Consider the following 14,745-nt stretch of genomic DNA (forward strand, 5'->3'; position numbering starts at 1 on the left):
TGCACAGCATTTGTTCATTCAAACCAGCATTTATTTGCTTACTCATAGATATCAGGCACAAGGGTTACACAAGTGAGAAGATGTGTTCCCTGTCCCCAGGGAGCACTCCGGCTGATGAGAAGGCAGGGAGGGAAAGAGACCATCTGGGTCTGTATGACTATTGGAACCAAGGTGTGCAGAAAGCAGGAAACATAGAGATAACAGGGAGTCAGACTATTTAGGGATGGGTAGGTACGTACTTGATTCAGGAAGCAGGCTCAGGACAGACAGGATAGCACCTGTAAAGCCTGAGACAGCCCACACAGTGTAGGAAAAGGAAAGTTCAGCGTAGGCTATGTGTAAAGGGCGAGTGAGACTGAGGTGGGTGTGGAGGCTGGGAGGAAAAGGCGGGGGTGGATGGGTAAAAATAAAGAAAGTAAGGCTTGACCTGTTAGGTTAAGGACAAATGGAAAAACTTGAAGTCACTTAGTAAAATGGGCATAATAGAAACACTAGCTAACAATTACTGAGCTCTTATGAACCACTTTAAAACTCCTTCCTGCTTGAATCTATGGGGTTCAGAGACAATAAGTTACTTGCCCAAGATAATTTAGCTGGGAAGAGGTAAGGATAGGAATTTCAAGGCAATGTGCAGGCTCCAGAGCCCAGTCTTTAGCCATCACACTAATATTTGCCAGGATTCTACAAATATTAAATGAGCTAACAGATATGAAAGGATTCTGCAAACTGTAAAGTACTGCCCAAATGTAGCCACTGGTGTTTATTAGTTCTGTTACAAGCATCCCAAACGGGAGGTCTTTCTTCTTCATTAATATTTGGCAGTATTCTGAGCATCTGAGCATCTTCTCCCAGCTCAGAGTAGCAAGCAAGAAAGGCCCTAAGAGACAGAAATCACTCCGGATGAAAAGAAAGGAAGTCTGGGGCGCCTGGGTGGCGCAGTCGGTTAAGCGTCCGACTTCAGCCAGGTCACGATCTCGCGGTCCGTGAGTTCGAGCCCCGCGTCAGGCTCTGGGCTGACAGCTCGGAGCCTGGAGCCTGTTTCCGATTCTGTGTCTCCCTCTCTCTCTGCCCCTCCCCCGTTCATGCTCTGTCTCTCTCTGTCCCAAAAATAAATAAAAACGTTGAAAAAAAAATTTAAAAAAAAAAAGAAAAGAAAGGAAGTCTGGGCTTTCATGAGTCAGTCACACTGAAGGATGGAATAATGACAAAATCAAACGAAGCAGCTCTTCTGAAAGCTTAGCCTGTGCTGGCACCTACTGGTGCCCACAGTAGATGTGCCAGCTTCAACAGGGATTTATCCCATGGAGGGCAAATGCCCCAGGGCAGCTGAATGTGTGAACAGGATGGTAGGGGGAGTAGGGGAAGAATTGCAGTGAGGCTAAAAGGCACCGGGAGACTTCTTTTCTTACCTGAAACGTTGCTGCGCATTTATGAAAACACTTCAGCCTGGAAGTCACTAATCATAACCACTACCAAGAAACTCCTATGGGCGTGCACTGCTCTGAGTGTTTTACACCCCCTCCCCCCAAAGAGCAGCACTGCCAGCCCCACCAGCTCTGTAAATCACCCTCCTTGTTCTAGAAATGCAGACAGCTCCAGAAGATGACTTGATTTGACAAGGACCGCATTGACTCATAAATGGTGATCCTCATTCAGGATCAAAGTTTAATTTAATTCATACTCTTTTTACAGAACCAGGTTGTTTCCCCAAAACTTAAGTCCAAAGCCTAATTCTCCCAGTTGCCTGCTATGTCTGAGATCCCGGTCCTATCAATTCACCACTGGGAGTTTTGTTCTGATTGATTGATGGGTTTGTCCTTGCATTATTCCAGAGGCAGTTTAACATCTTAAATCCTCTTTTTTTTTTTTTTTTTTTTTTTTTTGCAATACGGGGAGAAACTCCTCCCATTGTGTTTGTAGAGATCCTGGAAAGGGGATTAGGTCAGAAACAGAAATAACATTGTAACCTTCAAAACCTGAGGACCTGCTACCTCATAAAATAGATGCTTGAACTTCATGCCTCCAAAGAGAAATGGGAATTCTAAGGTGCCCCCTCAAATGGTTTCCAAACTTACCAAGCATGGAAACCTCTGCCCTAGGTCATTTGCCAGTTAATACTCACACCCTGGAAAATTCCCTTCACCCTGAGCGTCTCCAATCAAAAATCTAGATAACTCATTTTCTAGTGCTCAGTAGAAATTTAAAGAAAACAAAGATACTAGGTTGGACCATATGAAGTTACCAATATTTGACTATTTTTTGACTTACAAGAAAATACATAGCAAATTGATAGGGCTCAACATAATTGATGCAGGTTTTCAAAAAGACCGTTCTTTTATCACTGCAAAAGGGTTGACAAGCCCATCCTGGGCCAAACATCGGCAGACAGGCACAAGAATCACCTGGACAATGTTTAATATGAGCATTCCCGGGCCTACCCCCATAGTCAGTACTGGAGTTGGGCTAGGGTAGTTCAGGAATTTGCCTTCTTAAAAGGCATCCCGGGCATCCCAAGGCACAGAGATTGCTCTAAAGAAAACTCCCATGGAGCATTTCTGAACTGGAAGAATATTCTGTTCCCAAGTACTCAGAAGACAGCACCCCACGATACTGTACTTCTCAAAGAGCATCCTTAATCTGCTTGCAGACAGGCCAGTTTGAGGACTTCTGCTGTAATAAGTAGGCAAAAGCCTGATGACAGTCTCAAATCCTTCTTCCACAACTTTCCAGCCGGGAGAAGTCTTTTGAGTGCCCAGTTTTTTCGTTTTAATGACCCATGCCTCCTTTTGTTGTTGCTGTTTCATTTTGTTTATTTTGTTTTGCTGCCTGAAATTAATGATTATTGCAAGGGATCTAGACCACTCTTTAAACAGCAGTGTTTGGGTAATGTGCCCAGCCCCCATCCCTCTACCATCCAGGAGAGAATTACTGCGGCTCCACTTGTTGGCTTAGAGACTATTTATTCCCATCTTCCACATCGCAGATTCAAACCAAAGCCTCATTATTTCCACTATGTTTGTTTTGCTGCAGAATGGTAACATTTACATGGAAATGGGTCTTTTTCTCTATCCTATAATTTGGATTGTTTAGTTTTCCTTTTTGGACTCCTTTGAAGCTGCTGAAGAAAGAAGTCCGCAGGAATCTGGAGAAAGGAAGAGAGTGGGCTACAGGGGGCGGAGTAGGCGGCAATGTTGTCTGCTTCTCTGTCTCCTCGGTCCCCCACCACCACTTCCTAGCTGGACTACGCTACCTCCTTCCTGCTTCTGCTCTTCTGCCTCCCACAGCCAGGCCAAAACAGGTTAGCATTTAGGGCTGGAGCTCCGGCTTTAACACTGACTTGATAATGGGCCTTGAACAAGTCACCTTTCTTCTCTCAAGGCCTCTCTTCCCATGTGAATAGTGAAGGTGTCTAACCAGATGACCTCTGTATTCAATTACTTTCCCAAGCCCCTTGGGCTGTCCCTCATTCTGCTGTGAGGTAACCACAAAATAAGCCCTTTACTAGCCATATGACTTTGGGCAAGTTATTTAACCCCTCTGATAGACCATCAAAGTGAGTCACACCATTCCCTTATCTAGTCACAATTTAGAAAAAAAAGTGGATTCTTAAAACTTTTTTATTATTTATTTTTGAGAGAGAGCGAGACAGAGTGCAAGTGGGGGAGGAACAGAGAGAGAGGGAGACACAGAATCCGAGGTGAGATCCAGGCTCTGAGCTGTCAGCACAGAGCCCGACATGGGGCTTGAACTCACAGACCGCAAGATCATGACCTGAGCTGAAGTTGGACGCTTAACTGACTGAGCCACCCAGGCACCCAAAAAGTGGATTCTTTATACCCAAGCCATGAAAAAAACACCCAATCCATGTCCCCTCAGATGTCCCTGAGTTCCGAAGATTATGCCATTACTGCCTAAGATTTTCCAAAGACTTTCCAAGGCTTTGAATCCTCTCTCATAACCCAAACACACCCACCACCCCTACTACCACACCCACCAGCCCCAGTGGGCTGCTAATTTCTGCTCCCCTCTCCCCTTTATTTCTGGCTAGAGGGTTCAATGAAAAATGTATTTCCCCTTCTAGGCAGGTATTCTAGGGAAGAACTTGCATATGTCCACAATAAGGAATACACAAGGATGCTCACTGGAAGCTTGTTCAATATAATGAATAGAGAACAAAGGTCCATCAACTTAAATAACATGGTAAGCAACTCATTTAACAGAGTACTATGTAGCATTTCAAGAATGAGGCAGATCTATGAGTACTAATATGAGTAGACAGACAAGATATGCTGTTGAATAAAAGAAGAAGAAGCCATAGACTGGTATGGACAGTATGATATCTTATATGTAAAAAAAAAAACTGTACATATTCTAAGGGTATATATATGTATATAAACACACACATACACACACACACACACACACACACACACACACACGGTACAGACATAGAAAAGATTTAGAACAATGTATAAGAAACTGATAACACTGTTCACCTCCAAGGAAGGGATGGTCAAGGGGACTTCAGACTGTGAAATGTTTTAATATTTTTACTCAAAAAAATCTTATATTACTTAAGAAATTTAAAATAATTTGAAATAATACAGCCCCTAAGTATATGATAATAGCACAAAGGATGGGGTAAAGGAAAAAATATCTTGTTGTAAGGTTCTTACACTATACATGAAGTGGTATAATATTATTTGAAGATGAGTATTTTTTGAAGATGAATATTTTAAAATGTGTAAATTAAAGATGAATATTTTAAATCTTATGATATGCACTGTAAAAAAAAATTAAAAGAGGTTTAACAAGAGTTAAGAGAAAACAGAGTCATAAATAATCCAAAAGCAAGTTGGCAAAGGAGGAGAAAGGAACAAAGAACAAACAGAACAAAGAGTAAACAGCTGACAGGATGGTAGATTTAAATACAACCATATCGGGAGCATGGGTGGCTCCATCAGTTAAGCGTCAACTCTTGGTTCAGCTCAGGTCATGATCTCATGGTTCTTGAGTTAGAGCACCACGTGGGGCTCCAAGTGTGGAGCCTGCTTGGGATTCTCTCTCTCTCCCTCCCTCCCTCTCTCTCTCTCTCTCTCTCTCTCTCTCTACCCCTCCCCCTCTCACAAAATAAATAAGCTTAAAATTTTTTAATAAAAAATAAAATAAATACATAAATAAAACCATATCAATAATAGCAATGTTAAATGGTCTATGCACCTCAATTAAAAGACAGGGATTGTAAGATTGGATAAAAAAGCAAGACACCATGATACGTGGTGTACAAGAAATTTACCTTCAAGATGAAGACATAACTAGGTTAAAAGTTTAAAAGAAGCAAAAAGATATACCATGCAAACACTAATGCAAAGAAAGCTGGGGTGCCTTTGTAAAGATCAGACAAAGTGCACTTCAGAACAGGAGTATTACCACATACAGAGAGTCATTAGATAATAATAAAGGATACAATTCACCAGCAAGACGTAAGAATCCTAAATGTATTATATCTAACAGTGGAGCTTCAGCTGACATTAAGCAAAAATGGACGGAGCCCAGAGGAGACACAAATAACTCCATGACTAGAGTTGGACACTTCAACAATGCTCCCTCAGTAATAAAGGAAGTGAAAAAAAAATTAGGAAGGACACAGAAGACATGAAAAACACTATAAACTAACTTGACCTAATGTTTATTGAGAACTCTATCCAACAAACAGCAGAATACATATTCTTTCCAAGTACACATGAGACAGTCACCAAGATAGAACATACACTGTTCATAAAACAAACCTCAAGTTTAAAATATTTGAAAGTATACAAAGTATGTTCTCACCATAATGGAATTAAATTAGAAATCAAAATAGAAAAGTATCTGGAAAAATCCCAAAATTTGAAAATTAAAAACATACTTCTAAATTACTCAAAGAAAAAGCCAAATAAGAAATTTAAAAAATAGGGGCACCTAGGTGGCTCAGTCGGTTCGGTGTCCAACTGTTGATTTCAGCTCAGGTCATGATCTCACGGTTCATGGGTTCAAGCTCCATGGGGGACTCCTTACTGATGTACTAACAGCATGGAGCCTGCTTGGGATTCTCTCTTTCTTGGTTTCTCTCTGCCCCTCCCCCACTCCCACACTTGCATTCTTGCACTCACTCACTCTGAAAAATTAACTTTGAAAAAAAGAAATTTAAATAACAATCTCAATTGAAAATAAAAACGACATATCAAAATTTATGGGCTACAGATAAATCAGAATATATAGGGAGATTTGTAACATTAAACATGTATAATGAAAATAGCCATGCAAACATGGTAAACATTCCTAAAACCCACCAGACTTTCTCAAAGAAGTGTGGCAAATGCCAACAAAATAACACAGTACAAGAAAGGCAAGGATTGTCATGTGTCCAGGGGAAGCAGTACTAGGACAGGAGGCAAAGTGACTGTGGCAAGCAGAGTAAGCCAATTTTCCACAAAAAGGTTAACACTACAATGAAGATTATACTGAGGCTAGAATGCATTGAGCCCAGCTATGGCTCTAAAAGAAAGCTGGCTATTAGGAACTGCAGGCATTTTGAACTAGGAAGAGATAACAAGAGAAAAGGCTAAATGATCATTATTATAAAGACAATACAATCTTGAGGTTATGTTCACTTAAAAAAATTATATTAAGGGAAAAATGGTCTCAAATTAGTGATCTAATAAGTATTACCTGAAGAAATAGGAAAAGGAAAGAGAAGGAAGCAAACAGAAGGAAGAACATAATAAAAATATGAGCAGAAATCTATCAAATAAAAAACAAAAATAAGAAAATCAAAGAAACCAAAAGCTATTTCTCTGCAAAGAAAATGACAATAAACCTCTAGTCAGCCTGATCACAAAAGACACAATTACCAATATCAAAAATGAAATAAGGAACATCACCAGATCTACTAACATTAAAAGAAAAATAAGGAAATATTATGAACTATGACAATAAATTCAACAACTTATATGAAATAGGCAAATTCCTTTAAAAAAATAATAAAGCCTATGACCTACTGTAGTAGACAGTGAGAATTCTAGTATTTATCTGCCTAAGGCACTCCAAGTAGAAAAATCATAATGAGTAAAGATGTGGAAACTCTGAAAAAAACAGGCGTTTATTACCGGAGTAAAAAAATGCAGAGTAGAGAGTAACAAAAGAAGCTAAAAAAGTAGAGATCAGTAAATAGAGGATAAGTTAGAAACAGAGATTAGCTAAGAGGCTACTGCATAGTTTGGTGACAGATGATGAGGGTCTGAACTACCGGGGGGGAGTAAGAACTGAAAGGAGATTAAAATCTGAGAAATATTTAGCAGATAGTTGCTAAATATCGGTGACTAATCGTGGGAAGAATGAAGGAGGTGGAGCATAGAAAGGCTCACCTGTTTCTGGTGTGGTGACCAGGTGCTACCAATTGATAGTGGGCCTAGGATAGCAAGGGCGGTGATGGCAGAGGAAGATGATAAGCTAAATTTATGGATTTTAGGTGTGGGGCACCTGTGGGAAACCAAGGTGGGGAATGTTTAGCAAGCAGCGGGATGTATAAATTTGAAGCAAAAGGGAAAAGTCAGCATTGAAATAACTTACTTGATGGGTAGATATCTCACCTAAGGAGACCATAAGAAAAGAAGAGAAATGGCTCAAGGGTAGAATCCTGGATTAGAAAATCATCTGAAATTCACAGGGCGCCTGGGTGGCTCAGTTGGTTGAGCAACCGACTTGGGCTCAGGTCATGATCTCACCGTTCATCAGTCTGATCCCCACATCCGGCTCTATGCTGACAGCTCAGAGCCTGGAGCCTGCTTCAGATTCTGTGTCTCCCTCTCTCTCTCTGCCCCTCCCCAGCTTGTGCTCTCTCCCTCTCAAAAATACATAAACATTAAAAAAAAAAAAAGAAAAGAAAAGAAAAAAGAAAGAAAAAATCATCTTAACTTCTGGAAAAGCTTTGTGATTTTTTGGAATAACAGTTCAGAACCAAGTGCAATTATGCACAAAATGTATAATATCAAAAACTTAGAACAAACCTGAATATCAAAGAAAAAATAGAAAGGCTGAGCTAATATGGAACATATTTAAAATGATGTTTACGAACAGCATATAACAATGCCGAAATTGCTTACGATAAAACGTTAAATGTTTTCCCACCTTTCACAAATAATATACATATGTATATTATTTAAACACTGAAAATAGGCATAGCAAAGTCTGGAAAGAAATGCAACACGTGTTAGCATTAAATGTTTGGGGTCGAGCCTATGAGCACGGCTATTACGGGGTAATCCGTACCTTGTAAACTTGCTAGATAACACTCATGCAAGAAAACCTGTCCAAAAGAAGAAACGCAGCGTTTGCTCCCATCTCTGGCGACGACCATCACACCCGGAGACCCCGACGCTGAGGGCCCTCCCACCAAAGCAAGGCTGGAGTAGAAGCCTACCTGAGTCGTGAAGGCAACTCCACGCGCTGTGCTGGAGGCCTGCGCCGCGCGGTAGGACCTGGGACTCCGGAGTCTGCACGGGCTTCCGTCTCTGCCACTCCGGGGTGACCTCGTGCCTGCACCGTCAGGCTGTACTGAGGGCCTTCCCCTGGTCGCTCTCAGGAGCCATCGCCCGGCCTTGCTGGAGGCGCCCGGGCCTTCCTGGCAGCTTCCCAGAAAACAGTTTCCAGCGCTGGCCCAGCACCCTCGGTGGATACTGGTCGTGGGGGAGCGTGAGACGCTGGCCTCGCCAAGCCCCCGCGGCAGCTGCAGCACAGTCTGTGGGCCAGCCGGAACCCGGCGTTGAACAAGGCTCTCCAGCCCCTTCCACTTCTTCCACCCCCGCGGCGGCCTCACGAGGCGGGTGTGCATAGCGCTCCAGCCCCTGGGACCATTACACTGGGACCTGGGCCCAGGGACCTGCTGTGCAGCCAGGGCAGTGCGGCCTCAACAGGCAGCAGTCAGTGAGGCTGATGGAGGTGACCTGCGCCGAGCTCCCGCGGACAGGGCGGCAGGCGCTCAGGGCCTCTTTAGGCCTCTCCGGGCCTTCGTAGGCCGACCCGGCCCGTGGGCCCCAATGTAATGCCCTGCGGGCTGAGGTGAGGGACTGCTGGTGAAGCCCCGCAGGCAGAGCGGGAAGGCCCCATCCTAACCCGGTCCGTGAGGGGGAAGCCCCTGCTTTTCCTTCCCGACTCAACATCCTGAAGGGAAGCCAGGCTGACCACCACCTGAAAGCTTGAAGAGAGCCCCAACCGGGCCCCGCCCCAGACTTCGGCCCCGCCCCAGACTTCGGCCCCGCCCTGGCGTGGCCCCGCCCCGGGGTGCAGCCCCGCCCCCAGAGGCTTCCTCCAATCTCCGTCGTCAATTCCCTCACGATTATTGACCGTTACCTGGGTGTGACACACAGGCCAGCAGTGAGGGAGAGAGAGAAGGCCCCCCAGGGAAGCTCAGAGAAGAGGGAAGGTCGCCCAGAGTTGCAACATAGTGTAACAAGAGTTGTGATGATGAAAGTGAAGACACCCATCCTTCTTTGGGAGGGTCAAGGAAGGCCTCCCGGAAGGACCCCTCCTTCACACAGCAGTAAGGAAGGAGGAAAGGAGGGTGGGATGCAACCCTTTAGAAGATCTGATGACGAAAGACTCCCATGGGAAGGCTTGTGGTACCTTTCAGGAGCAGGCCACACAGCAAAATGTGTTGAGGAGGTGTTGAGGAGGAGGCTTGAGGAAAATGAAGGAGGTCTGATAGAGTTTTGAGCAGTTTGAGGGGAAGGAGACTCAAGAACCAATGATGTAAACTCGACAAGGGCAGGGAGTTTTGTCTTTCTCACTGATATGTCCCAAATGCTTGTAACAATGACTGTGATACTTTACCCAGACCCCTCTGGTTTCAATTTGGATATGGACAACGCACAGGTGATGGAGTTTTTGGAAGCAACCTACTTGCCCTTAGCCTGTGTCCCAGGACAAAGCCGCTGAAACAGCATCTCGTCCTTTGTTCCCAAGTGATGTTTTGTACTTTATTCCAGCTGGGGCAAAAACTATGGGTCTTGTTCATTAGGGTGTCACCTAAGTCCCTGGGCTGGGAGGGTGACTGCTTGGATTGATATGTCCCCAAGTCCTACCTCCTTTCTTTGATGCATGTATGTTTTGGATATCCTAAGGGCCCTCTCATCCTTTGGGGCTACATTCTTTTCCTGGCTTTTCCTTGGGGCCTGAAGCTTATGGACACAGGGCTTCTGCTGACCCAGGCTGCTCCAGAGCTGGGGATGCTTTGACCTTGACTATCTCCCTCAACTGTTTAATCCTGGAAAGAATTCCAATTCATTCCTAAATTTATCTCCATTATCATATTCCTAAAGTGGAAACTCAACTTAGAGAAGGTACCCTCCTTCTTTGATAAGTTCTTCCTCTCTAGAACTTTCCTCCAAGGGTGGGGGAAAAGGTCTGGGGATTGGTTATCTGCATTTGGGTTGCAGGAGGAGGGCGTTAGAGACTAAATAAGAGAAAGTGGTGAGGGACAACGGTCAAACGACAGGAGAGTAGCCAACAGGGACTTGCTGTGCAGAGTAAGGACCTCAGAAGAACTAGCTACATTTCTGCTGCAGAGTCTCTGAAGGTTTAGGGATTTGTAAGTTCCTACAGACTATGCAATTTCTCTAGTTCACCTTCACATATCCAGAAGAGTCAGAGGGCTATGGAACAGCAAGTGACACTAAGGGAATCACAGAACAATGGAGTTGGTAATGTGTCCTCTGTTGTTTTAGAAATGATCCCCTCCTTAAGAAAGGGGCGCCTGGGTGGATCAGCCGGTTAAGCATCTGACTTCGGCTCTGGTCATGATCTCACAGCTCGTGGGTTCGAGCCCTGCGTTGGGCTCTGTGCTGACAGCTTAGAGCCTGGAGCCTGCTTTGGATTCTGTGTCTCCCTCTCTCTCTGGCCCTCCCCTGCTCATGCTCTGTCTCTCTCTCTGTCTCAAAAATAAATAAATACAAAAAAAAAAGTTTTTAAAGAAATGATCCCCTCCTCTTTGCCCTCCCAAATCTGGAAATCTGTACTCTTTGTGACTTGTACCTCCAGGAGCTTCTGGACAGTAGAGCTGAGGAAAGCATGTCTACCTGCATCTACATATCTGGTTACAGGATCTACCCAGAAATAGAACCTGATGGACAAAGAGAAAAAAACTCCTGCTGGAAATCACAGTATGAGAAGGTAGGGAGAAACAAGTCCTCAGCAGACACCTGCCACCAGAAGGTGGAAATGAGCAAGTGTTTCGAGCAATCAATGCTTGAGGTTGTTGCAACAGAAGAGGCCAGACAGAAGGGGGTTTTCTGAAGATGAGCTCTCTGGGACAGTGCTCAGTAAGACTAAAATCAAGCCAAAAACCAACACTGTTAGAGTCCAGCAATGGTGGGGTAGAGACAGTTGGTGGAGGGGGCTGACAGGCAAATGAATCAGTGGGATTCATGGAGTGAATGGAATGAGGTATTGGTGAGAAATGGGAAGCTGAGGTCCTTACAAAGAGGGTAGCATCATACGAAGAGGTGGGATCTGGTTGCGTAAGAGGGTCTAGTAGTTCTGTGTGTTCCAGAGGAGAGGAGGAAGGGTAAATGAGGGGAGTAGAAGACGGTCTGTTACAATTGTAGCTCCAGGGCAAAAAGGGATCTGGTGCCCAGTGATGAGACTGAATAAGGGAGCCTGGGGTCAAATGGAAGCAGAGGGATCTTGGGGGAAAAATGAGGAAACTGGTTTGTGGGGTGAAGGAAGGATAGTGAAAGATGAGGTGAGACCAAGGCAAGGAGGATTCCCAGGCAGAGGAGATAAAGCCGTCATTGGAGTGGTAAAAGAGAGGATTGAGAATTTGGGAGAGCCTCTGGCAGCAGTAATAGGGGGAAAGCAGGGATGAGGGAGTGGGGCCCACTGTGAAGGGCAGAGCACAGAGAGAAGGAGTCAGACACGAGCTAGGGAGGTGCAAGGGTTGACAGGATTCTGCAGGGTCCTGGGAAGGGAGGCTGATAAATAGGCCAGAAGCGAATGGGCTCAGAGGCGCCTGGGTGGCTCAGTTGGTTAGGCGTCTCACTTTGGATCAGGTCATGATCTCACAGCTCTGTGATTTCGAGCCCCACATCAGGCTCTGTGCTACCAGCTCCGAGCCTGGAGCCTGCTTTGGATTCTGTGTCTCCCTCTCTCTCTGCCCCTCCCCTGCTCACATGCTGTCTCTCTGTCTCTCAAAAATAAAAGATTAAAAAAAAAATGTTTAAAAAAAACAGTGAATGGGCTCAGCCTGAAGGGCTGGTAATGGGTTTTCTGGAAGGTCTGGTAAAAGAGTGGAGGCCAGAGTTAAAGACAACTCAGGCAGAGGAGCCGAAGGAACAAAGGGGACACTGACAGAGCAGCATCTTTCACAGGCCTGCTAAAAACAGAAGGTCACCCTCCACACGGATGCCTTCCCAACCCTCCCTGCTCAGGTCTTGACCCAGCAGTTACTGACACAGAATAGGAACAAGAGGGTCTGGAGAGGGTAAGGACCCCTAAGGCATACTGCCCCTGCCCATTAGAACATCCTATACCCATGATACATGTACTTCCCCCACTTTGCTTTTATGAAAGACCTACATTACTACCTGTTTTCACTACCCGAAAGAATTCCAAAGAGAACTTTTGCTTTTACCATCAAAAGGTGAAGAGTGAAAATAGCACTCAGCGTTTGTGTTGCAGTTATAGAGGCAGGCCGCACCCCAAGCAGTAGCAGTGGCAGTGAGAGCGACCCCACCAAGTTCCTTCCCCAGGAACTACACTCAGCATCTCAGCCTCCAGCCACCAGAGCTCTGAACTATGTCTGTGAGCATCTGTGCTCTATCTCAATTTATTCTGTGCCTCCCTTAGCAAGATGTGCCCTAAGGTATCAGAAAAGCCTAAGAAGTTTTTTTTTTTTTGGGGGGGGGGAAGGTGGGAACATTCAAAATAATTTCTAGAAATGGTAATGTTTGCTTTATGCTATTTTTTTCTTCTTTGGCTTATGAAAGTTTTCATAGGAACACACTAGTTTTGGATAGTGGAGAAAGCTGTACACCTTTTATAAACCTCATCCCAAGACTTGCTTTCTCATTCTGTTCCCTGTGGGTTCCTCCTTCAGGAACAACCGCAGGCAGCACTGGGGCCCCAAAATTGCACAGCCCATCTTAAGAAGCGGGGAAACAGAAAAGAAGGGAAGAGATTAATCACTTCCAGAAAAAGTCCCATGCCACCACAGCTTCCTTCTGGCAAGTTCTACAGGCTGGTAAAACAAGAGACTGAGTTACATGTTGAGAAAGTGAAAATTAGTTTGGCCTGAGACAATGAAAATCCACCATGTCATTCATCAAGCTGGGAAAACAGACACAGAACACAGATAAAGCCAGCTGCAAAATTAGCAGAAAATTCTATTTCTCCCAAGGAAACACTGCAGCTGTAAAGTGTCCTAATGACACTCAGTAGCATGACTATTACTTTGTTACTAAGAAATCTTGCTTTCTAAAATCATAGTTTATCAGAAACTTCATTTTTGAAATAATTTCAGTAAGAACAACACATCCTGCTGTTGCCTACAGGATCTAATTCACTTTGACACAGAGCAACTGCCTTGATATCCAACCCAGGTACAGATTCAAGATAGGGGTTCAGGGGTATAACATTCTACATCTATCTTAATTTGTAGTTTCTAAGAAAAGGAGACCTTGTGTCCCATTTCACCATCCAGACCTGATGTTATCCCTTTTACATACAGCCCTCCTTTGCTTTAACTTATCAAAATACTGTTTCATATCAATTTCAGGGGTGCCTGGGTGGCGGTTAAGCGTCTGACTTCAGCTCAGGTCGTGATCTCACAATTCGTGAGTTTGGGCCCCGCATCAGGCTCTGTTCTGACAGCTCAGAGCCTGGAACCTGCTTTGGATTGTGTCTTCTCTCTCTGCCCCTTTCCACTCGTTTTCTCTCTCTCTCTCTCACTCTCAAAAATAAATAAATGCTAAAAAAAAAAATAAATTTCACCTAAATGCCATCCCTCCTTAAAACTGCATCATAATTTTTCCCTTTCTTGGTGACACATGCCATGGTTCCTCTGGTATGTGACCTCCCTCGTTGCAACAAGCCAATAAACCTGACTTTGTCAACTATAAGTTTGTTCCTGGTGTCCTGATTAGGACACTTGGAGGTTCTCTTGATACTCGGTCAATACCCTCCCCACTAAGCTTTGGCCTCCTTAACTGAGTACTAATGTGCATATCTGAGACTCCTTGAATCTCAAGACATTGAAGGTCTCTTTGTCTCTGATTGTGTGATTTTACACTGAATTTAGATTCCGATATCAAAGGACCAAAGATACAACCGGTTTAATATTTGTCTGCTAGAATTTTTGGTTTCTGGTCAGACCTGAGTGTCCCCTGGTGAAGTTTGACTTTTAACACCATCTTCTGCCTTATGTTTGTCCACCAGCTTCTGTTTGTCTATGAGAACTTTCTCCAGTCTTCTCTGGGTATGAGAAATTGGCTTTGAAAGATCTCTCCACACAGAGCCAGGTGGCTGCTGATTTCCCAGGTCAGCAAGTAGAAGCAGCCTAACCTTAGGGCTGAGGACTTAAAACACAAGTGATATTCTACCTCTGAACAACAGTCAAAAAATCTCTCATGGGCTTGTCTGCTAATAAGTCTGTGCTAGCACCTGGCATAACTTCACCGAGGATAAATTAGAATTATAGTGGCCACTAGGGGA

Source organism: Lynx rufus, unplaced genomic scaffold (assembly GCF_022079265.1).
Source record: "Lynx rufus isolate CCGP_SWC_20201006 ecotype Redwood Valley unplaced genomic scaffold, mLynRuf1.p SCAF_10, whole genome shotgun sequence".
In the NCBI taxonomy this organism is placed as follows: domain Eukaryota; kingdom Metazoa; phylum Chordata; class Mammalia; order Carnivora; family Felidae; genus Lynx; species Lynx rufus.